A 24979-nucleotide genomic window follows, 5' to 3' on the forward strand; every position below is an offset into this window, starting at 1 on the left:
GGATTTTTCGTTCACTCAACCAACATTTTGTTGAATGCCTACTGTGCACCAGACTCCTTTCTCATTTATTCATTCTATAAAATTTCTTAGGTGAGGAAGGTGGATGCCGCCCTTATCTTCACGGAGCTCACGGACTTGGAGGGACCCAGAAAATGTAAAGGGTGACTCTCGTATGACGTGTTGGGTGCAGGGCAGTGACAGATACGGTTGTGGGGTGTTCTGGGGGTACTGGGAAGGGGTACTGACTTCTGGAGAAAGTGCTGTCATTTTAAAACTTTTTCATAATTAAAAATTTCAGATTTAAACAAAATTGTATTACAAACCCCTACGTACCCTGCTTTAACACCTATCATATCACGGCCAATCTTTTAACCTATACTCCTATCTACTTTCCCCGCTGAAATCTCACGCTGTTTCTGAGCAAATCCCAGACGGCACAGTGTTTTATTCACGAATCCACAGCCCTTCTTATCAGCACCTCTCATCGGCTTTACAGCAGCATTATAGGCATTATAATTAGGGAGCCACCAAGACGTTGAAGAAACACTCACTGGCTTTGGCATTAAACACGCCTGAGTTCAAATCCTGTCTCCCATATACCCACATGCTGTGTGATATTGGTCAAGTTACCTAACCTCTCTGGGTCTCGCATTCTTCATCTATAAAATAAGGATAATATGACTAGCTCCTAGTGTTGTTCTGAAAATTAAATGAGATAAAGTATGTAAAGTGCCTAACACGATACCAGACACATAGTAGGTGCTCTGCAAATATTTCTTTCCTTGTCCTGGTTTGCCCCGGATGACTGTGAAAGTGCAATAAAGCGACTGAGTATGCTTGACAATGACACTTCACCTGTGATGTTCTAAGATGCTAGTGGAAGCTCCCGGAGGGCAGACACCTGCCCGTGCACAGTGCAGACCCAGCCCAGACAGCTGCTCCAGGAAGAGCTCCTCCCTGATGTCAGCCTCCCTCACCTACTCTTTCTATCACGTGAACTGTTCACCAGCCACACTTCCATCATTTTATGGTCTCACCGAAGACAAGCGTTGCGGTAGGTTTTGTAAAGTTCAAGTCGAGAAGTTGGCCATTACCTTCACCTCTCATAGAACATTGGGGAGGAGGGGGTACTTGGCTAAGGGGAATGTGTGCCCCCAAACCAAGCCCCCTAAGCTTGCTTTTAAAAAGCTCGACCTGCTTCTGGCGACCGTTGCCAGCACCAGACTCCTCTCTACTCTGGGTGGCAGCCGGCGATACAGCCCCCAGAACTCAGACAAATGCGGCTGTCTCCAGAGAGGAGTCCAGGGCCTGGCTGTGACGTCTGGGGCCAGCCTGGTCTTGGACCTCGCTGTGTGTTTACAAGTCTCCCTTTGACAATTCAGTTTTGAAGATGGGCTTCATTAAAGGGCAATTATAGTTTAAGTAACTTGTTGGCTCACTGCCTAATGTGGAAAACTCGACTGTGACAATCAGATAATTCTGAGATTAAGCAAGACAGCAATTGCTACTGAAAGAAGCAGCTTAGCAAAAGCATAAAAGACTCTCCCCAGCCATGACCTCATCCCAGCTGCCCCGTCTGAGCAGGAAGTCTGAGTCCAAGGAACCGGCAGGCTCTGGGAACCTCTGGCATTGAGGGTGAACTCTTCTGGGAAAGGGGACCACAGAATGCAAAGTGCTTTCCCATCCGAGTGGCAAGATGCCCCCTTGCTCTCAGGCTCAACTCTTCTAGAGGCTTCTCACTGGGTACTGAGGGCCACCCTTCTGTCTCTGCCGTGACCTCTTGCTCTTCCCCACCACACATCTCTTCTTATATTGTCCAGTCTCCCAACTCTGCCCCTAGAAGGCTGTCTCCTTTCACTTCTCTGAGTATCCATGAAGCTTCCTAACCCAGAAAGGATGACACACTTCAAAATTCCTGCAACACTTTGTATCAGATGGGAAGCTTTCTGTTAAATGTCAAAAAAAACCCACCCCAAAATATGACTTACGCACAAAGGGGGATTTATTGACTCTTGTAACTGACAAGCCCAAGGATTATTGACTTCAGGCATGGCTGGATCCAGGGGCATTAAACAATGGCCTCGCCTCTGCTGTTGTCTTCTAGGCTCCATTTTCAGAGGCTCTTTCCTCACTGCAGCAAGATGACCACGGGCCATTCTAGTCCATCAGAAGAAAGCCTTGCTTCCTAGTGGTTCTGACAAAGGTCCTAAGATCAGACTTGACTGGACCATGTAAGTCACATGACCGGGTGGACTCAGTTCCCTGATTGGACGCTCCTGAGGCACGTGCTTTACCACAGAGCCAGGTGGGAGCCTGTCAGGAACACATGGCCTCAGAGTGAAGGAGACATAGATCTTCAAAAGGAAATTTGGGTGTTGTTATCAAAAGAAGAAATAGATACTGAGGAGCCCCAAACCTAACTAACATACTTTTGTTCTCTGCCATGCATTTAAATGTCTACTCCGTGAAAGCCCTGGCTCCCCAGAGAGGTGTTTAGTTCCAACCAGGCAGTCGTCCTGAAAGAGTGGTCCCCAACTCCTAAAAGGCATCACCTAGGACGTTGTTAGGAGACACTTGTTCTGGGGTCCCACCCCATACCTGCTGAATCAGAAACTCTGGGGTTGGGGCCCAGGAATCTGTGTTCTAACAAGCCCTCCAGGCACCTCTGATGCTGTAAAGCTTGAGAACCACTGCTGTAGGGCAAGAACTGTATTTCATATTCCTCTTGTTGTTAGTATTCAATATTCACTATATGAAATAAGCAAATAAATGAATGTACAGCGGGAGGCCCTGAGCTGCCCCTTTGAAGTAAGGCATTCACTCCTCAAGGTCCGTTGGGTTGCCAGCAACAGAACTTACTCTGGTTAATTTAAGCATGTATTTAGGCTTCCTTCCCTTATTCTACTGGCGCATGGTAAGTGCTTGAAAAAACAAGTTAGCTGTTTCGATTCCTAACTTAGCACTGTGCTAAGTTCTGGCCCTGGGCGGTAACCAAACACAGATCCGGTCTCTGTCCTCTGGAGCCGCAGACTAGCAACTATCAAAGAAATCAGACAAATGAATGAAAATGGGCCATTCTGGGAAGTTCCCCAAATGAAAGATGCTGGTATAATACCAGGGTATATCAGAGGGATTTATCAATGCAAGGAGATAAGAAAGGCAGAAACCGGATTTGTTAGAAACCTCTGGAATCAAAGAATCAAAGGAGATCTGAGCTCCTGGCCTCAGGAAAACCATAACCAGGGCCACCCTGAGCACCACAGCAGCCAGGGCCGGTGGACTCCTTGTCCTAGGCTCTGCCTTTAAAGGGACACGCTGTCAATGTTTTTTCTCAAGGCCCTCCACTCAAGCGTCAGAGTCTAGGGAGGAAGAAATGGCTTGGCCCAACTTGAGCCAGGTGCTCTGTACCTGGGACTCAGCCGCAACTGGAAAGGCAGGAGAGCACCCCAGAAAAGGGTCTTGGGCCATCACGGAGAGCCAGCGTCGTAGAGTGACCAAATCATTCTGATTTTCATGGGACTTTTTCAGTTTTAGCTTTGAAAGTCCCTTGTCCGGCTCCACCCAAGCTCCTGAGGCCCCTTGGGCTGGAGGCAACCTGCCAAGATCTCCACGCCTCTGCTTCCGTGGCCAGTGCCGTCCTGACTCCACCCAGGTCATATTCATGAGGGCAGCAAGCAGGGGGTGATGGACAGAGCTGTGGTCCAGCCATGATCAGAGCCCAGGCCCTGCAAGACTCAGTGAACCTTCCTGGGCCTCGATTTCTTCCTCTCCAAATGAGAAGCTAAGGAGTCTGGACCCTGGAATCCTCATTTGGGTCTGCAGAACTCTCTGCACGACACTGAGCTGAGACTGGGTCATACAGAAAAAAGAAAGGGTTGTTTCTGCCCTCCTCTCCCCCCGCCCCCCGTCCCCCCGTCTTTACAGTCAAGTTACACACAGAACAGAGATTTCACTCAGGTGACAGAAAACCAGGCCAGCTGCTCACACTTCCCAGTCTGGGTGCAGGACACAAACATGGTGGCCCTGTAAGCACCAGGATACCAGGGGCGGCTTCCTGGAGGAGGGGCTGGGTTTAGCCCGCATGTTGGGGAACATCGATGAGGCTCCCTGGCTCTCCCTGGCTTCCTATCCCACACTTAGTAAAATTTTGCTTCTTCGGCCCCAGACAGCTGAAGGCCTGCTTTGTCAGACGGTGTGCTCAGAATTACATCTGGATGGGCACAGGGATTGGATGGAGAGGGTGGTGAGTGTGATGCTGTGATTAAATCCACCTTTGAGGCTGGACCAACCTCCCCGAGGCTCAGATCCCAGGCCTTTTGCGTGGTATTTAAGAGGAGTTTGGAATGTGGATCTGGACTGTTGAGGGGGGCCTGGGAGTAAACCCTAGGCCAGTGCAGGGAGGGAGAGGGAGGGTGGCCTCTCCCATCACTGTGTTCATTCGTTCCATCAATATCCAAACCTTCACTGAGCTCCTGCTTTGGGTCAAGGCCTATTCATATATTCTGCAGTCAATGCTGGAAATTTAGAGAGTGTCTCCATCCCCTCATTTTACAAATGAGAAAACTAAGGCCAGACCCAAGGCACACAGGGGGTCAGTGGCCTGCCCAAGACGTGTCAGGAACAGGCATGCCCCCACTAGCAAAATGGGAATGACTCTGGGAGGCTGGGGCCCTAAAGGACCCAGGCCTCAGCGGGTAGGAGAGGGACGCAGGGGCAGGTGCTGGGGGTCGGGTGCAGCTTCAGGGGCTGGGAGGGGCTGAAAAAATCAGCAACAGGCTAAATTCAGACAATTGGCCACAGGGCAAGCTCAGCATCCTGCTACCACAGGACAAAGGCTCCTGGGAGTCTGGCTGGAAGCAGGTGGGAGGTAAAGAGGGCACTTTACTGAAAGACCCAGCTTCATGATTAAATTCGGGAGAGGCCAGGGTTCCAGCCTTGGAGACACTGAGGTGCTAGGGCTGGTCCTGAGTGAAAAAGGTGGGGCTGTGGCATCACAATATCAATAATAACAAGAATTACAAGAAAAAGCTTCCCCAGTACCTGGTACGCATTGTCTTGGTAAATCCTAGCAACAAGTATATCCCCATCTCACAGATGAGGAAACTGAGGCACAAAAAGGGTAGATTCTTGCCCAAGGTCACACAGCTAGCATGTGGTAGAGCTGAACTTGAACAGAGGCAGCTAGATTCTAAAGCCCATGTCTTGATAGCATTCCCACCCCCTTCCTTTCTAGGTCCTAACTTTTCTAGTATGTACATTGTCAAACATACACAAAAGCGGAGAAAACAGTTATATTGATCCCAAGTGTACCCATCATCCAGCTTTAATGTCGATCCACATTTTGCAATCTTATTTAATCTACAGACCTACTATTTTTAGGAGGGGGCTGGAATATCTTAAAGCAAATCGCAGACATCGTATTTCAGTGCTAAACACTTCAGTATGGGTATCTAACGGACAAAAAATGTGTCTTTCGCATAACCGTGATGCCATTATCCCACCTAACCAAATCAACATTGACCTCTGGAGGTCTTCTACTGCAAATTTCTCTGATTAGCTCAAAGATGTCTTTTTACAATTGGTTTGTTCCAACCAGGACCTAAGTAAGAGCTACCCAATGCATTTAGTTGCTTGCATCTATCTGATGCTAGTTTCCCCTCCCCCCTTTCCCATGCCAACTATTTGTCCTTCCTGTTTTTTATTTTTAACATCTTTATTGGAGTATAATTGCTTTACAATGGTGTGTTAGTTTCTGCTTTATAACAAAGTGAATCAGTTATACATATGTTCCCATATCTCTTCCCTCTTGCATCTCCCTCCCTCCCACCCTCCCTATCCCACCCCTCTAGGTGGTCACAAAGCACCAAGTTGATCTCCTTGTGCTGTGCGGCTGCTTCCCACTACTGGGCATATACCCTGACAAAACCATAATTCAAAAAGAGTCATGTACCAAAATGTTCATTGCAGCTCTATTTAGAATAGTCAGCAGATGGAAGCAACCTAAGTGTCCATCATTGGATGAATGGATAAAGAAGATATGGCAGATATATACAATGGAATATTACTCAGCCATAAAAAGAAACGAAATTGAGTTATTTGTAGTGAGGTGGATGGACCTAGAGTCTGTCATATAGAGTGAAGTAAGTCAGAAAGAGGAAAACAAATACCGTATGCTAACACATATATATGGAATCTAAGAAAAAAAAATGGTCATGAAGAACCTAGGGGTAAGACGGGAATAAAGACACAGACCTACTAGAGAATGGACTTGAGGATATGGGGAGGGAGAAGGGTAAGCTGTGACAAAGTGAGAGAGTGGCATGGACATAGACCACCAAACGTAAAATGTCCTTCCTTTTTTGGTTTGTTTGTTTGTTTGTTTGTTTGTTTCGGTACGCGGGCCTCTCACTGTTGTGGCCTCTCCCGTTGCGGGGCACAGGCTCCGGATGCGCAGGCTCAGCGGCCATGGCGCACGGACCCAGCCGCTCCGCGACATGTGGGATCTTCCCGGACCGGGGCACGAATCCGCGTCCCCTGCATCAGCAGGAAGCTGAGGCAAGGTTCAACGGGCAAGGCCAGGACTAGAACTCAACGGACTCAGGTTCCCATGGCTCCCCGCTGACCAGTTAGACCCCCTCTCATTTATTCTCTTCTACTTTTGAACCAGCAGAGAAGTTAGGGAGAACGGGCACCCTCAAGCACTGTGAGTTCTCCGAATATAATTCACTTTAATCTTTTAAGCATTTGACAGTATTTGCTTGAAAGAAGGAGCAACAAGTACATAATTATTGCACTAATTAAGCTGCCAAAAACACAAGCGTGCGGCAAGAGCACCTTTGAAACGGGGAGCCCAGGACGCATTAGCATCTGCTGTAAGCTTATTAATCACCTAACAGGCAATTAGCAAGCTGTTACTGTTTGAGGCTGCTATGTAAATAAATTCTTGGGTTAATTTCTTCCTCTGATAATAAAGAAAACATTATGAAAATTAGCTAAGCGACAATGTAAATGATCTTCACTGTTAATTATATGACAGTGTTACATATGCAAGGACCCCAGTGCTGATAAGGGCCTGGCTCCCTCCCTCCCCATCGCCCACCCACAGCCCCCACCTTGGCTCTGCCGCTTTAAAAATAAAAGTGTTGACACAGGTAATGGGGGCGGGGGAGCCTTGGGGACTGGAGTCACAGCTGTTTGCTTGCAGCTTGCCCAGAGCAACTGCCAATGCTGCAGATCAGGACGGGGCTGTTTCTTCGCTGGAACCTGAGGTGGCCCTGGGCTGGCCTGTGACCCCCAACTGGCAGCAGGGGAGGAGAGAAGGGGCAGAAGACCAGGCCTGGGGTCCTCCCCAACCCGGGGCGGCCTGTTCCTACAGCCTTCCCTGCAGTGTTGAATGAAAGCTTCCTAGGCTCTTGTCATTGTCAACCTGTGGCAATTGCTCTGTATGTGGCCTCTGGTAGACTGGGACCTCCTGGCTCATCCGTCTAGTCAGGTGTGTAGTGCAAGGCAGGTGGGAGCCCTTGGCTCCAGAGTTTAAATTCTGCCTCTACCACTCAGAGGCTATGTGACCTTAGACCAACGACCAAACTTCCCTCGACCTCAGTCTCTCCATCTGCAAAATGGGGATGATGGTAATAGCACCTACATAGGGTTGCTGTGAACGGTGAAATGGGATCCTCAGAAAGTCCTTAGCACAGAGCCTGTCTGTCGTGAGTACCCAATACATGTTCACTATTAGCACCATCATTGACCTGATTGTGTGCCAAGTGCCCGGAGCCCAAGAGGAAAGGGCGGAACTGCCACCCCAGGATTGAGACAGCCAGGGCATGGGTGTTAAAAATAACCAGCCCAACAGGCTGCACAGACCACAAGCCAGAGGAGAGAAACAGACAAGAACTGACGGTTGAGGCCAGAGGGGAGAGGGACAAAGCCAGTGTCCAGCTTCCTGGGGGTTGGGTCTTGGGCACTGGTTCTAAACAAGTCCGGTGGGACATGGTGTAACAGAGCAAGGACGGCCTTTGGAATCGGGCAGAAGTTTGTCTCTCTTTGAGAAAGTTCTCTGCTTGCGCCTTGCTTATGGGGTTACGAGGATGGAGAGACAGACGGGACAGGCTCATGCAAGGCCTGACACTGGTGGATGAATGCTAAGAATGGGTCCCTTAAGCTGTAGGATGGAGGGCAGCCCAGAAAGCCTCCTCACGAGGCTCGGCCCCTGAGAGCTTCAAGGTCCCCTGGGCAGAGGTGAGGGACCTTGTCATGCTGTTGAAAGTTGCCCAGATGTCAGCATCTTGATGACCAGGTTCTGATGCCAACTGCCTTACACCAGCCTTTCCCAAACTAGTCCTATGAGAGAATCAAGGGAGAAAAAGGACTTATGGTCCATTTAGTTAGGGAAACACTTGGCTACACAGGTTTCATTTACTGTGGGACTTTTCTGAGCACTTAAATGCTTATATGTCCAAATCACAAACAAAGTATAATTTCTTCCATACTTAAAGAGCCACTACAATCAATAATAAGACTAGAAATCCAATTTTTAAATGGGTGAAGTTGTACTTTCTTAGACCCTAAGAACGCATATACCCCATGAGCCAGCAGTTCCGATCTTAGGTACACACTCTAGTCTGGAAAGTTTTGCCCCTGTGCACCGTGTCCCAGGATCACGCTTCCTGATAAAGTAAGAGCACAGAGGTCCTCTGCCCCAGGCTCTGCTCTCTGGGCACTCGGGCAAAGCCAAGCCCTTTTGTACCTTTAGATTGGTCCCATGTGATATATCATACGTCTATACGTGTCTAAGTGCTAAGATGCCTTTGAATCTCCAAGAGGGAGGTTGATATAATATATATACATTTTCTACTCTTATTTGATTCTGGACCCCCCCTTTTTCAGGAGACACCTGTTAACCTCCTGGCATTTCAGGGACACAGTTGGTAAACCACAACATGCCCCGTGCTACTTGTTCCCAGTTCTGTCCTCTGGGGCCACCCGGGACCGGCCTCTCCTCTACCCCATGACAACCTCCTTGTAAACGGAAGGCCTCGCTCATGGCCCTTATTCTTCTCCCCTTTTTTTCCAGTTGAGGGTCTTCAGCTCCTTCAATAAGGTCTTGGACTGGCTCTCCCAGACCCTTCGACAGCTCAGCCACGCTCCTCTCAGTAGTCTGCAAACCCTGATACACCTTTTCATCTGCGACACCTAGAAACAAACAGATCTCAAAAAGCTGCCCACGAGCACAGAGGACGGTGAGGCAATCACTCCCCAGGGTGTTTTGCCTTCCAGGCTGTCTGTGTAAGAGGCGAGACTTCCCTGCTGGCGGCTGGATCACGCTGCAGGCTTCTACTGACCTCATGGTCAACAGACGCCACCATCACCCCCTCACCCCAGCCCAGGTCTTTTACACAATACAGCTGCGAACCAGCCTCCCCGTCCTGTACTTAGGCAATTGATTTTCCTGAACATTCATCCCTGTTACGCTCTGTCCTGCTAGAGTGGCCGCTTGGTAAGGCCTGCAGCATAATGCAAATCCTAAGCTGGTCAGCACAGGGGAGGTGGAGAAGGTTGCCCTTGGCTGGCTTTGCCACCAACCAGCGGTGTGACTTTGATCAAGTCCTGTCTCTTCTTAGAGTGAGGAATGGCTCTGAAACACCTGGGTTGCCCCTGTCCCTCCCAGCTGTGTGACAGGCCTGCTTTCTGTGTCTGCCCCCATCCAGCTGCTGGCACTGCGTGTTGACGAGCTCAGGACCCAGGGGGAGAGGACCTGAAGGCCGCCAGTGACCTCCCTCGGGGTCAAATGGAACCATCCGTCAAGGCACTGGGGCTACGTTTGTTCCTTGAGCCCCTTCCTGATTTACGATCCAGCCTACGTTTTGGTCCATCTTCTGTTTCTTATTCTGCCTTTTCTCCTGCATTGGTTCCTACCTGTGGAAACACCTAGCGCAGTGTCTGGCCTGAAGGCTCAGCAAAGTATGAGTCCGTTTGTTTCTTCTTCCTTCCATCTCAACCTTGCTATGACAACGGTCTCTGCTTCCTAAGTCCGGTCTTCTGTTATACCTGATAATCATGGCTTTGAGAAATGGGATGAGGGCTCTGTGGCAGACGTGTTCCTTCAACTGACCACTAGGGGCTCACTGAGTGGTCCTGGCTGGTTCCCAGGGGCCTGACCTGGGCGGGGGTGGGGATGGGATGTGGGGGTGTGGGGGTGGGGTGTGGGGGGTGTGGGGGGTGGGGGTGTGGGGGACTCCATATTAACGCCCATTGATCTTGGAACAAGGGAAAAAATCATTGAACTTGTTTTGCCTTAGTCTTGGGTTAGGAACTGGGTTTTATTTCCACTCTCTGTGTTACTAAATCCTAACCCCATTGCAAAGACCATTCTGTGCACCTCAGGAACCCTTTCTTCCAGGGACACAGATCCAAGAGTGATGCACTTTTTACAAAATAAAAATAAAATGGAAATGTATCCTCCAATACATTGATCTAACAGGTGAACAAAATATACTAATGTGACTAATGAAAGAGATAAAAACATTAGTCCTTTTCCATGAAAGGGACAAAATTGTCTCACTGGATTATTGGGATGTTTAAATACCATAGCCGATGTGGTCTGTCCCGGCACGTTACAGGTATTTCACCTTTTGCTTTTTCTGTTGTATGCCGGGGATATTGGTTCCAGTTATTCTGGTGTTAGGGCTTCAGGGGGCCTTAAAGATATGCTAATTAATTCTCTTTTTACACTGAGACCCAGGCAGATGGGCTAGTGGCAGAACCACTTGTTAAACTCATCCTCCTCCTGCCTGGAAACTTTACACATTCATAAGGTGATAACAACAGCTAACATGCATTGAGGGCTGACTACATTTCAGCACTTAATTCTATAACAACCTTATGAGGTTATTTGATAATAATTATAAAAAATTATTATTTTTCCAACTTTGCAGATGAGGAAACAGAGACGCAGAGAGGTTGAGAGACTTGCTCGAAGTCACTCAGCTAGACGTGGCAGGGCAGGGCTTACAACCCAGCAGGCTGGCCTCAGGACCTGTGCTCTGATCACCACACACACTGTCACCTCTTTCACAGCCTCCGAGGCTGCAAACTCTCCAGGACCCAAAGGGCCAAAGCACTGACTGGTAAAGGGCTGCTGGGTTCCTGCTTCTCCTCTCGTCCTCTGCAAGTTACTCTCCACGCAGCTGTCGGCACCGGCCCGATCAACTATTTGATAGCCCTTGTGGGTGGGAGAAAGGGAACACAGCAGTCCTTTCTGTTTGTTTCTTTACTCGAGGTAAAATTCACATCATATAAAATTAACCATTGTAAATGTGCAAATCAGTGGTAAACACCACAATGTTGGTGCAACTATCACCTCTATCCAGTCCCAGAACAATTTTCATCAGCTCCAAAGGAAACCCCATGAGGCAGTCCCTCCCCATTCCCTTCCCCCACCCCAGTCTCTGGCAATCACTTTCTGTCTCTATAGACTTGCCTATTCTGGACATTTCATTTAAATGGAATCATAAAATATATGCCCTTTTGTGCCTGGCTTCTTTCACTTAGCATTATGTTTTTGAAGTTCATCCATGGTGTAGCGTGTGTCAGCGCTCCGTTCCTTTTCATGGCTCTATAATATTCCTCAGCAGCACCTCCTAATCAAAATGGAAGGCAAGGGTCCCTTCCACCTTTGAGCAAGGTGTTCCCTGGAGCCAGGCAGGCGGATGCAGGTGCACATGAAAGGAATTCAAAGAGGGAAGAGGGAGACAGACAGAGAGAGATGAAAAAGGAGGAGGAGAGGAAGGGAGGGAGAGAAACGCATTTGAACAGGGATAAATGCAAGTAGCAGGGCTCCAGCAGATGCAGCTTTAAAGCCAGGAGGGTGTATTTTGGTGACATTCAAGTGTCAGGAAATAGTAGTCAGGTGGCCCGGCTGGGCACAAGGCCTCAGAAATCACAGTTTGTCCTGTATTTCCCCATCCACCCACTTTTCTCACAACCTTCTCTACTTCTTTCACACGTGTTCTTAGGCAGGGTTGGCATCTGCAGGCCTGTGAAGACAGTGGAAGTCCCCTGGTCCTCCGACTCTGCCCCCGGATTTGGAGCGACCTTCCTCCTTTCCTCTGCTAGGGAAGGCTGCGGGAGGGTCAGGGTCACTGCAGGAGCTGGCGGGACTGCCCGTAGTCCCTCTGCAGGGATCAGAGAGGCCGGGACGCCTACTACTTAGCTGCGGGCTAGGGCTGGGGCCCCACCCCCAGGACTCAGGAGACAGGCCAGGGCAGGGGTACCTCACACACTAGGCAGGGAGGTCGGGGGTTGGGGGGGAAGTGCAGCTCCCTCACTGCAGGATGCAGGACGGGGCTTCCCTGGGAGGGTTCAGTCAATACAGAGACCTTCGCTCTCCCTGGAGCTCAGAGAGCCACCTTCTCACACCTGGGCTTGGCTTCTCTCAAGCCAGGGAGCCGGACCAACAGAAATATTGACTCATGTCAGGTTCAAAGGGTTTTGATGTCCCAGATTTGTTTTAGTTTAATGGTTCAGGGAATTGTAGATTCCCTTCTGATTCACACTGGTTTGCTGAGGGTCTCTCCTTGCCCCTGCCTGTTCTGTTTTGAACGTAGGTTTGGAAAGTGGCTTACAAGAGCAATTCACATTTGGGTTTGGTTCAAGGATCAACAAGTGGGTGCAGTCAGTTCTGGCCTGGGCTTGGGCTTTGGTTCAGAGAGGACAAAGCCACTGTTCACACGGCAGGGGAAGGACAGTCACCACTGCCCGTTCTCAGCCACCCCCAACTGCAGGTTGCGCTCCCCCGCCCTTCCGTGCTGCATTTAGCCCAGGAGCCCTGGCCCTCCACCCCCAGTGAGTCTCCAGAGGACAACACTTGGATTGATTTTGAAACTGTGACAGTAAAATGGTTAATAAAACCCGGATAGATCTGTATAGAGGTGCTTTCCACACGGTGCGGGCCCTGCTTACATGAGTGTTATTCATCGTGGCTGGGCACGGATGCCCAGAGCACCTGACACAAAGGAGGGGGTGTGTAATCGCTGCCAGCCTCCAGTAGGGAGCCCCAACTTCCCCTGTCTGCTTCAGCCTCCAGTGAAGACGGAAATGTCTGTCTCTGGTGACCTAGCTTCCCCTTTCTCTAAGGCAATGGCTCTCAAAGTGGGGTTCCCAAAACAGTCGCAACATCACCACCTGAGAACCTGTTAGAAATGCAAATTCTTGAACTCCACCCCTTCTTGGGGACCCCCAGACTCTGGGGGCAGGTCCAGCTCTTGTTCTAATCTCCTTCAGGAGATTCCAATGCAACCTCCATCTGAGAACCCCAGCTCCACACAGCACCCTTCCCACCCCCCTACCAGTCTTCAGACACCCTGGGTTTTCAAACCTTATATTTCCTCTCTGTCAAAAAATACCTGACAAATTCAGATAACACTAGGGCTGAAAGTTTCCTCCTTTATGGACAGGGGTTTCCACTTGAAAAGAGGATAGAATACTGCATCTCCAGCCCTGGAGACTGATGTGTCCGCTGAGAGACGTCCCTTTATGGGGTGAGGTGGGTGAAGGAGCACCTCGTGGCCCCAACTCTTCCTGCTGGTTCAGAGAATTGGGATCTGAGAGGTAGAAGAGCACGGAGGCTAGAAGTGTGTGTTCTGGAGCCAAAACACCTGGGTTCAGGCCCCAGCTGGGCCCGGTGCTGGCTGTGCAACCGTGGGTAAGTCATTTCCTCTCTACCCTGTAGTTCCCTCATGTGAAAACTGGGGATGGTAATAGGACCTATCTCATAGGGCTGTTGTGAGGATTAAAGCATCAGTGTGCGTACAAGTTCTTAGAACAGGACCCTGTCCCTCTCCCAGGGACCGCCAGGGGTGCTCTCAGCCACCTCCCTTGGGCCCAGGGCTCCGTGCTTCTGCAGATGCCCCCATCCAAGGGCTCCTGTCCTTGGAGAAGCAGGAAACCCAAGGCAGAGGCTTGGAGATGGCGACGCAGCTCTGTCACTGCCACTTTCGGCCTGAATGGAATAGCAGATCCGGGCAGCTACTGGTCCCCTGTGGGACCATTGTGATTACCAGAGGCGGTGGCCCCAAAGAGCTGGCCTGCTCCCCAGAGGAGAGAGCAGAGGGCGTGGAGAAGCAAGAAAGGACTCCAAGGGGGGAGAGAGAGGAGAATAGATGAAGACAAAGAGAAGGGACACAGAGAAAGAAAAGAGGGGGAGGACGGGGGGAGGGAAGATGTACAAAGACAGGGAGAGAGGGAACAGGAGACAGAATGGGGAAGTTGGCCAGAAGGAGACTCCAGACGAGACATGCACTTTTCACTTCCCCTGTCCCTCTGCAGCACATCACTTAGCCAGGCTGTGTCTGGGAGCAAAAGCTCAGCCTCTCGGGGGGCCCAGCCTTAGCAAGACACAAGTGAATCCACTCATACCCGCTCTGGAGACCCAAAGGCAGCCACTCCAGCTGGGGGCTGACCAGGGAGCTGCTGAGGGGCTGGGCATGCGCGGCCCACACGGCCAGACCCTGAGTCCCCAGTGAGGAAGCCCTGCGGGTGCTCTGACCCAAGGCTGATTTCCCCACCAGGAGCGTGGTTCACACGGAGTGGAGGGGAGAGTGGGCCTGAAGCCACCTTTCCTACAGCACGTGCCACAGCCTGGGGCAGTGCTGTCTCCCCTCCCGGCTCCACCCTGGCTTTCACCAGCTGCTGGGGATGGAGAAGGATCCTGGCCTTCTGCTCTGCCCAGCTGGCTGCACCTCTGGGCTCTGCGGAGGGCCTGCGATGCGCTTCCTGACACCCCTGCCGGTGCCACTGAGACACACGGGCCCGTGACTGTCACGTGTCACCTCCACTTTAAGCTTTGCCTGCAGTTTGTGGATCAAGAGGTTGTGTCCTCTGAACAACAGCAGGTCATGGGGAGCGTGCCCCGGGAGTGCCAGGAATCAGGCCTGACCAACGCACACACTTGCCCAGCTGGGTCCCATACAAGGGCCCCAGGAAGGGGGTCCATGGGGGCAGCCACACTCTGCGCACCAAACGGAACATCCCGGAAGAGGCTGCATCCGCCCGGAGGAAGGGACCGTTTCTCTCATTTGCACAAAGTTGCCCCACGGGGTGATGGGACCTTGGATTCCAAAGGGACACACAGCCATCATGGATTCTCCTGTAGATAGCCCAGCCCCTGCGCTCCAAACCCTCACTACTTAGCACTTTACAAAACACCTCTGTACTCCAGGCCAGGGCCACACGCTGGCTGAATCTGAACACTTGCCCGCTCAGGTTTCATTTCTTTCATTGAACTCCAGTGCCTTCAGATGAGGATGTGCCCTCTTGTAGGCCACAGTCCCCGCCTTTCACTCCTGTCCTGCCTGTCTGCCCCTGCAGCCCTGAACTCTGATTCATGTCCTGGAGGAACCAGATGGCCTCAGGCAGCCCACTCGTATCTGGGAAAACTGTGCAGGACGCAAGCATTTGGTCATCCCCCAAGCAAAGGTCCACTTAGGCTGGAAACTCCTAGCTCAGCATGGGGTCCCAGACTGTCCCCTGTCCCCAGCCTGGGCTGTCCCTGCTCCCTGAGATGAGGTCTCTGGGGAAATGGGGTCTACAGGGAACAGAAGAAGGAGTGGGCGGGGGGGGAGCCAGGGAGACCCCATGAGCCCCTTCCCAGGGGAAGTGAAACTGTCTGGAGGCCAGCAGGGATTTCAGGCTGGAGTCCAGGGCATTAAGATTTCTGGAATCTTCGCCCCTCTGATTCCCTGCTGCCCAGTTTGTTCTCTCTGTCCCCTCTGGCCATTTCCCTGTGGAGATTAACAATACAAGCCCTCAAATGCCAAGGCGTGGGTGTTTGTCTTCCCAGATCTGAGTCGGGGGGAAGGGGAAGGCTGGGCTCCATTCTGCACAGCAGAGAGGGGATGGCTTTAGTTCCGAAAGAAAGCAGATTACAGCCCCAGAAAGAATAAACGGGGTCAGTGTAGGGGTCATCAGGGACTGAGGGGAGGCACCAGGGCTGTGTGCAGGGGGTCCCCACACCGACAGACCCTGGGATGGGTGGGTCCCGGCAGACGCTGGTGACCCAGACTATCCCACCCATGAGGATGCTTGCCCTCCCATCAAAGCCCAGGGTGAGATGCTTGTTCCTGAGGGCCTCACGCTCCGCTGGTGCCCCCAGGGGAGATGGATGACATGGATGCCACGTCTGTTGTCTCCTCGCAGCTCACCTCTGCTTCTGCAGAGTAGCACCTCACCCAGGCTCACAGCTCTGTGGTGTTTACCAGGTGGTTCGCACCCTTACCTGGATGCACACGTGTTTACTTGAGCTGTGCTTTTATTCTTGGTATGCAGCAGAAAAAAAGAACGAATACATCAAACAGTGGTTTAATGGACTTATTGCCTAGAATGGCGCTGAGTTAAAGGCATTAGTTGATGTGGGTACAGCTTGTTTTATTGCGCTTCACTTTATAGCACTTCGCAGATATTACGTTTTTTACAAATAGAAAGTTTGTGGCAACCCTGCGTCGAGCAACTGTATTGGTACCATTTTCCCAACAGCATTTTGCTCATTTTGTGTCTCTGGGTCACATATTTGTAATTCTTGTAATATTTCAAACTTTTTCATTATTATTATATTTGTGACGGTGATCTGTGATCAGTGATCTTTGATGTCACTATTGCAAAAAGATTATGACTCACTGAAGGCTCAGATGATGGTTAGTCGTTTTTAGCAGCCAAGTATTTTTTCTGTTTTAAAATAGAGTTTATATTCAATAAATAAAATAAAATATGGACCATAAAACATCAATCAGAACAAAAGCCGGTCTCCCAAGAAGACATGCAAACGTCCAGCAGGCACATGAAAAGATGCTCAGTATCACTAGCAGTCAGGGAAATGTAAATCAAAACCACATGCGAGGGGCTTCCCTGGTGGCGCAGTGGTTAAGAATCCGCCTGCCGATGCAGGGGACACAGGTTCGAGCCCTGGTCCGGCAAGATCTCACATGCCGTGGAGCAACTAAGCCCATGCACCACAACTACTGAGCCTGTGCTCTAGAGCCCACGAGCCACGACTACTGAGCCTATGCTCTAGAGCCTGGGAGCCACGACTACTGAAGCCCACCCACCTAGAGCCCGTGCTCTGCAACAAGAGAAGCCACCGCAATAAGAAGTCCGTGCACCGCAATGAAGAGTAGCCCCCGCTCGCCGCAACTAGAGATTACCACTTCACACCAAAAAAAAAAGAAAGTAAAATAACAAGTGTTGGTGAGAATATGCAGAAATTGGAATCATGTGCACTGTTGGTGGCAATGTAAAATGAGTACAACTGCTGTGGAGAACAGTCTGGCAGCTCCTCTAAAGATTAAACAGAATTACTCAGTAATTCCACTTTTGGGTGTAGCCTCAAAGGAATGAAAGCAGGGACTGGAACAGATACTCGCACTCCCACATTCACAGCAGCATTACTCAGGGTCACCAGAAGGTGGAAACAACCCATGTGCCCATCCATGATAAGTGGATACACAAAGCATGGTCCGTCCACACAGTGGAACACTACTCAGCCTTAAAAAGGAAGGAAATTCTGACAGGCTACGACATGAATGAACCTTGGGGAAAACTATGCTCAGTGAAATGATCCAGTCTCAGAAGGACAAACAGTATCCGATTCCATTCACATGAGGTCCCTAGAGGAGTCAGATTCATAGGGACAGGAAGTAGGACGGTGGGTGCCAGGGGCTGGGGGCTTAGTGTTTAATGGGGACAGAGTGTCAGTTTGGGAAGATGAACAAGTTCTGGGGATGGATGGTGGGGAAGGTAACACAGCCATGTGAATGTGCTTAATGCCACTGAGCTGAGCGCACTTAAAAATGGTTAAGATGGTAAATTTCATGTTATGTGTTTTTTTACTATAATTTAAAAAACCTTTAAATTAAATGCACTGCAATAAAACTAAAAAAATGGCACAGAATTCTACATACACGTGTGTGTGCACATGCATTCATGTAAAACTGAACTGTGATAAGCTCTGTGGATTGCATCAATATCAATTCTCTAGTTTGATATTGTCCTATATATTTGTTTAAATTGAAGTAGAGTTGATTTACAATCAACTATACTGGGTTAGTTTGAGGTGTACGTACTGTCCTATATTTATGCAAAATATTGGGGAACTGGGTGAAGGAACATGGGACCTACCTGTACAGTTTTTTCACACTTCTTGTGAATCTTAAACTATTTCAAAACCAAATGTAAAAAAAAAAAAAAAAACCTCAACATGAGTGGGCAATCTAAAGGTAAAATATAAAACCACGCAGGTTTTAGAAGAAAATACAGGAGAAAATGAACTGGTGTTAGACAAAGAAACCTTAGACATGACATCAAAAGCACGAAAAAAAGACATAACGAAAGCCACGATTAAAGAACGAAGGACCAGCTACAGACTTGGAGAAGATATTTGCAAATTACATCCAACAAAGGACCTTGTACTAGGACTATATAAAAAGCTGTCATAACTCAACATTATAAAAACAAACCACCCGATTTTTTAAAAGGGCAAAAAAAAACGGACAACAAAAAAAACACTTCACCAAAGAGGATGTTTGTTTCATGGCTCATAAATACGGGAGAAGTTGATCGACATCGTCAGCCATTCTAGAAATGCAATTAAATCCATGATAAGACACTGGCTAAAATAAGGTATTCTGACAATGGCAAGTACTGACGGGGATGAGAGACAACAGAAGCTCTACAACAGTCCTGGCGGGACAGAGCCCCTCTGGGTCGCAGCCGGCAGCTCCTCGGAAAGTGAAACAGACACCTGACATATGACGCAGCAATCCCTCCTGGGTATTTATCCTCAAGAAATGAAAGCTCAGGTCCACACAAAAGCCTGTACCAGAAGGCTCAGTGCAGCTCCACTCGTATTCACCCAAAACTAGACACAACACCAATGTCTTTCGACACCGTGAACGGACAGACGGGGGTACATCCGCCAGGAACACCACCCACGATAGAAAGGAGCGGGTGTTGGCAGCACATGGCTCGGATGAATTTCAGAGACGCCGAAGGTCATGCACTGTACAACTCCATTCACAGGAGATTCTCCAAGAGACAAAACTGTGGTGACGCAGCGGGAACAGATGGTGGTTGCTGGGGTCAGGGCCGGGGAGGTGGCACCCCAGGGGGCATGGGGGCAATGGAATGGCTCTGAGCCCAACTGTGCTGTCTGGAAGGGTACAAAGAAGAGAAGCAGCGCGTAGACCTCACTAACACAGAGCTGAAACCTCCAGTAAGCAGGACGAGGTCTGGAAAACAGCCTGTCTTTAGCTTGTGTGATTCCCAAACATAAGGAAAGCAAAATGCTGGCCACACAGTACCTCTCTTAGTGTTACAGGCTGTTATCCCCTGGCATCTGTGCCACCAGAGTCACGTGGCCCAACACCCACGTGAGGACGAAGAGCACAGTTAGGGTGTGGGCTCGCCAGGAGAAGATCTTCATAGACGCTGGATTATGTGCTGCATTGGCTGTGCCCGACCTCATTGCTCGGACCATGGGCCCGCCCGCCGTCCAGTAGTTCCTCCAGTGAGGCCTTGCCCACGGGCACAGGGGACCCCTGCCGCAGCCCCTCCGCCGCCTTGCATTCGCCCCTCCGCCTGGGACTCGGGCCCAGCCGCCCCCTCCTGCACCTTGATCCCACGCCCCATTTCACAGCGAGACCTCTTCCCAGACCTCTGGGAAGGGGTCTCAGCGCTCACTCTGCAGGGTCTCCTGCAATCAAGTATTTTTTAAATTAAAGTATGTACATTGTTTGTTAAGACATGATGCTACTGCACACTTAACAGACTACAGGATGGTGTAAACATAACTTCTGTATGCACTGGGAAACCAAAAAACTCGTGTGACTCACTTTACTGCAATATTTGCCTTATTGCGGTGGTCTGGAATCGAACCCGCAGTATCTCCAAGCTGTGCCCGTATAAGCAAGTATATTAAGTAAATAACAGTACAGGTGTTATGTAGGTAAAGCTAAAAATGGTGGTGGATTGCAAAAGACTGAAATTTGGGAAACCCTGTGTTATCCCAGACTAGGGGAGAGCCTCCACCTGGACTGTGGGCCATTCTGATGCCAACCTGTAGCATGTAAGATGGGCTCAGCTCAGGAGAGCTGGAAAAGGCTGGCGCTGAGTACACGTGTGGAGGATGTGACGTGCCCTGGGCTCACCCAGGACAGAGGAGATGCTCAGGGCGCCTTGTTTCTGGGGCTTATGTCTACATCTTTCCTCCAGCAGCCTTCCCCCTTGTGATTGTCCCCTTCGAGGGGAGTATCTTGGGGAAGCCGGTTTCCTGGGGAGGTCCCGTGGTCCTCCCCCCCAAAAGCTACAGCTGGAGAGAGCAGAGGTGCAAGTGAAAAGAGGCTTCAGAGACTCTCTCCTTCTGGATTATTCCTTCCTTAGGAGCCAGGAGGCCCCATAACCAGGTGGGGGACCCCGGTGGAGCCCCTTAATCCCTCAGAGGCGCACTCTCTTCCTCCCCCAAATGGGGGTCACATTGCTCATTTTCCACTGAGTGGGGAGTGAGATGATGCAGGGAGGACCGTGGGAAATCCACAGCGCCGTGGCAAGTGTCTGACTTGCCCTCTTTCCCCACCTGCCTGCAGGTCAGCCCCGACCCCTCCATCCTGCCACCACCCAGAGCCCCTGGGAAAACCCAGAGAAGGGGACAAGTGGATGAGGTGCTGCCCCTGCAACGCCCCTCAGCCAGCTCGGCGCTGCAAAGGTAGACTGCCCACAGTGCAGTAGCCGGCTTTGTCAGGGAAATTACTTCGGCCCAGCATCATTTTTCATGTGCCTGTTCAATAAAATAATTATTGATGGCCTCATCCATTTAAGTCACAATCAAAACAGCGGCCAGGATGAGGCAGTCCTATATCACATCACCAGAGCAAAAACTATTTTCTATCAATTCGCAAATACATTCACATTTAGGTGAAAAATTACGCCATCTAGGATCAAATATATCAGAGGCTGGGAGCCAGGAGGGAGAGGACCGGGGTCTGAGGGTTTCTTCATTATTCATTGGCGAAGCTTGTGGGAGAGCAGAAGAGCAGCCCTCTGCCTGCGAATGGCATCGGCGGAGGGTGGCGAAGCAAGGCCAGTCCCCGGTGGAATCAAGGGATGGTGGCCCCGTCTGGGAGCCAGGCAGGCAAAGGGCATCTTTCCAAGGAAGGACAGAGGGACACGTGAGAGTTAGACAGGGGATAGGCCCACAGTTCCCAGGTGTTAGCTGTGTGCCAATTCTCCAGCAATTGTCAGCATCCAAGATGGGGGGACAGCCAAAAGGTGGAACCTGAGCAAGAGTAAAGAGAGAGAGGGAGGGAGAAAAGCCAGAGTAAAGAGAGAGAGGGAGGGAGAATAGAATATTCACCAGATGCTGCTGTGTGCCAGGCACTGTGCTGGGTTCTTGGCATCAACCATCTCATTGAATCCTCCAATAACCCATGAGGTAGGCCGTAGTATCTCCACTGCCAAGGGAGGACAGGAGGCCCAGAGAGGGACGTTCACTCTCCCAAAGGTGCACAGCTTGTAAGGAACAGAACTCAATTTTCACATTAAATCTGCCCGAACCCAAGTTGTATTCTGGAATGTAGCTTTATTCAATAACTTATTGGTAGGCGAGTGCTGGGGGTGCAGAACTGAGATTGTTTGTTAGGGGGTTTTGTTTGTGTTTTGGAAGGAATGTGTTAGGCCAAGGCACCAGCACTGTTTTCTGAGAATTTAAGGGAACTGGGAAGAAATAATGGATAAATAGATTTGTAGTTGCTGTGGGCTGGGTGGACTGGAGGGTTTGGGAGGAATGGGGAGAGACTGCTCATAGGTATGGGGCTTCTTTTGGGGGTGATGGAAATGTTCCACCATTGATGACGGTGTTCGTTGCAAATGGCTGTTACTATACCAAAACCATTTAATTGTACCCTTTAAATGGGTCAATTGTACGATATATGAATTACATCTCACTAAAACTGTTAAAAACCCATCAAGTCTATGCACATTTCTTGGTCATCAAGGCCTCTGACACCTGGCTTGCCCTTCCTGATGGCAGTGTTTAACCTGCCCTTTAACCCATGTCCACAAATCCGTCACTAGTTAGCTTCCCATGCTTCAATTACCCACCTTCTCCTACACGCGGATGCTTCTGCCCACCGCACCCTGGGCTCCCCACCCAGTGTGCCCTGTTTCCCCGATTTTCATCACCAGTCTCACCAGCCACCACAGCTGAAGCCTCCCGCAGCTGGAGCCGGTAGGAGGGCTGCTGCTCCAGGGTCTGAGATCTCCGGAGATTTCCTTTGCCTGGAATCAACCTTGCTCCTGTGGCCAGGGCCACTCACACCAGCCTGCTTATCACTTCCTGGTTGTGGGAATTTCATGGTGTACTAGTCTAGAATGTGGCTCTGGGACAGATGACTGGGTTTAGATCCTGGCTCTGCCTCTTACCAGCTGTTATAGGCTACACTGTGTCCCCCACCCCAAATTCACATGTTAACGTCCCAAGACTGTGACTGTATTTGGAGATAGGGTGTTTAAAAAGGTAATTAAGGTAAAATGAGGTCATTAGGGTGAGCCCTAATCTGATAGGACTGGTGGCCTTATAACAAAAGGAAATTAGGACACAGGGACAAAGGGAAAATTTGGTGAAAACACAGGGAAAAGATGGCCATCTGCGAGCCAAAGAGAAAGGCCTCTGAAGAAACAACCTTGCTTCCACCTTGATCTCAGACTTCTAGCCTCCAGAGCTGTAAGAAAATTAATTTCTGTTGGGTAAGCCATCGCTCTGTGGTACTTTGTTATGGTAGCCAGAGCAAACTTGTAAACTAGCTGTGTGACCTTGGGCAAGTTATTTCACCTCTCTGTGCCTCAGTTTCCTTTCCTGTCAAAGGGAGATAATACTAGTACCTACTTCCTAGGGTTGCTGTGAAAACTAAATGAGCTAGATGTGCAAGGGTCTAGACGGTGTCTAGCACGTAGTAAGTGCTGTACATGTTACTATTATTATTATTATTCAGGCACGCAGCTCAGCAAATATTTTCCAGTACCAACAACTTTAATAAAAGGTCAGAGCTTTACTTTAATAGTTACTCCCTTAGATTCACAGAAGCATGCCAAAATATTAGGATATTTTTGTTGCCTTATTTGACAAAGGAAAAGCTGGATACAATCTCTCAGCAGTGGTCAAATTAAATCAGCACATCCTACAATGGACTTTAGGCAGCCATTAACCAAAAGAGGCTGCTCTGAATGCTGGGATACAGCTATACAGGAATAAACAAACATACAGAAACAGACGTACGAAGATAGTAACGCTTAGCACAATGGGTATTGGACAACCCTTTTTGTGTAAGTAAATAAGTATAATATGTCATGTATATACAGAAATATCAAGGCTGGTATGTATACTTTTTTTTTCCTAGAAAAAGCCGTTTAGGTTGCCTAGGAGAATGCAGCAGCAGCAAGGAGGTTTTAACATTTTATTTTATACCTTTCTGAAATGAACGACTTCCTTTTTTAAAAAGTAATGTCACAGGATTATCTGCACAGTGGATTATGGGTCCTTTGGTTTTCTAGCCTTTATTTTTCCTTGTTAAACAACACGACAACAAAGGCCCCAACAAGAAGCTTTTGTAAAACAACCCCTGACTCCAGAGGCACTGCCCTGAGTCTAGGCGTGGATTTGTTCATCACTGTTCCCTGCTATGAAAAGGTCAAAGGCCTGGGTTCACCCATTCTACCATGGAAGGGGTAAGTCCTTAAACTGCCAGGGCCTCACCCCCGCATCTGTAAAACAACACCTGCTCTGGCCACCCTACCTTGCAGGTGGTTGGTGGCATCCAAGTCATCACGAGAACTCAGCTGTCCCTGCTTTGCATTTCTCCCCTGGGGTCAGTTCCAGAGCGTTCAAAATACCAAGGAAAACGGCGGGGTCCAAATCACTCCAGAGATGAAGCCATTCTGGGCACCCTCTGTTTGTATGACTAACCTCCTGTCTTTGGGACATTCTAGCAGGCGTTAAGTGCCTGCTGTGTACAAGGCAGAGCTGTGGACTCAGAGGGGATGTGAGCTGAGACAGAGACCCTGACTCAGGGGGTTCCTAACCTGGTACACAGAACAGCTCCAGGACACAGTTAAGCTCTACAAGGATGCAGAGAAGGATGGGAAAGGTTCCTTCCAGGTGGAGGACACAACAGGAAAAGCTCTTTGAAGTGGTGAAAGAGGGTCCTATTTCCTCCTACAGAGATATGGGGAGGGTATTCCAGATGGAGAAAACAGCATGAGAAGAGGCGCAGGTTGGCAGAAAGAGTGAGAAAGAGCCACCTCAGCGGTTCTCAGGGGGCTGCAGCAGGAACTGGTCCAAACAACGGCACCCACTTCCCGGGCAGGATTCCAGACCCCACTGCGTGCCACCAGTCTCCAAGTCGTGGCACGCACCTGGGACGGGCTTCCTGTTTCTAGCTCTGTCCCACTGTGCCCCCGGCTGGGGGGCCCAAGGGCCCCTTTCCTAGGCCTCTGCCCCCTTATATTCAGAGGCAGCATCCCTTTCCCTTCAGGGGCCTGTCACACACCCAAAGATCACCACACCCCTCATGATTGCCCCCTTCTAGGGAAAGCATGTCTGGAGACTTGCTCCAAGTCCCAGCCCTCTTGGGCCAAAGGCTGGTGTCCTTCAGCCTTACCTACCTGGTCTGTGATGGAGAAGCCAATCACGTGAAGCCAGGAGTGGCCTTCCACCATCCCCTGGCAGGCACCGCCTCAAAGCTACTGGGCCCAGGAAGGAAGGACCTGCCCAGCATCCCATGGCTGGTCAGTGGACGAGCCAGGGCTCCTAATCCACAAGGGGAGGGTGCATTCGTTCCCTCCAGCTTCACTGCTGGGGAGAATTCCCAAAGACAGCCTCACCTGCCCTCGATACCCTAGACCTCCACTATCAGCGACACCCTCTTACAGATAAGGG

This window comes from Grampus griseus (genome assembly GCF_964374135.1).
Source record: "Grampus griseus genome assembly, chromosome: 2".
In the NCBI taxonomy this organism is placed as follows: domain Eukaryota; kingdom Metazoa; phylum Chordata; class Mammalia; order Artiodactyla; family Delphinidae; genus Grampus; species Grampus griseus.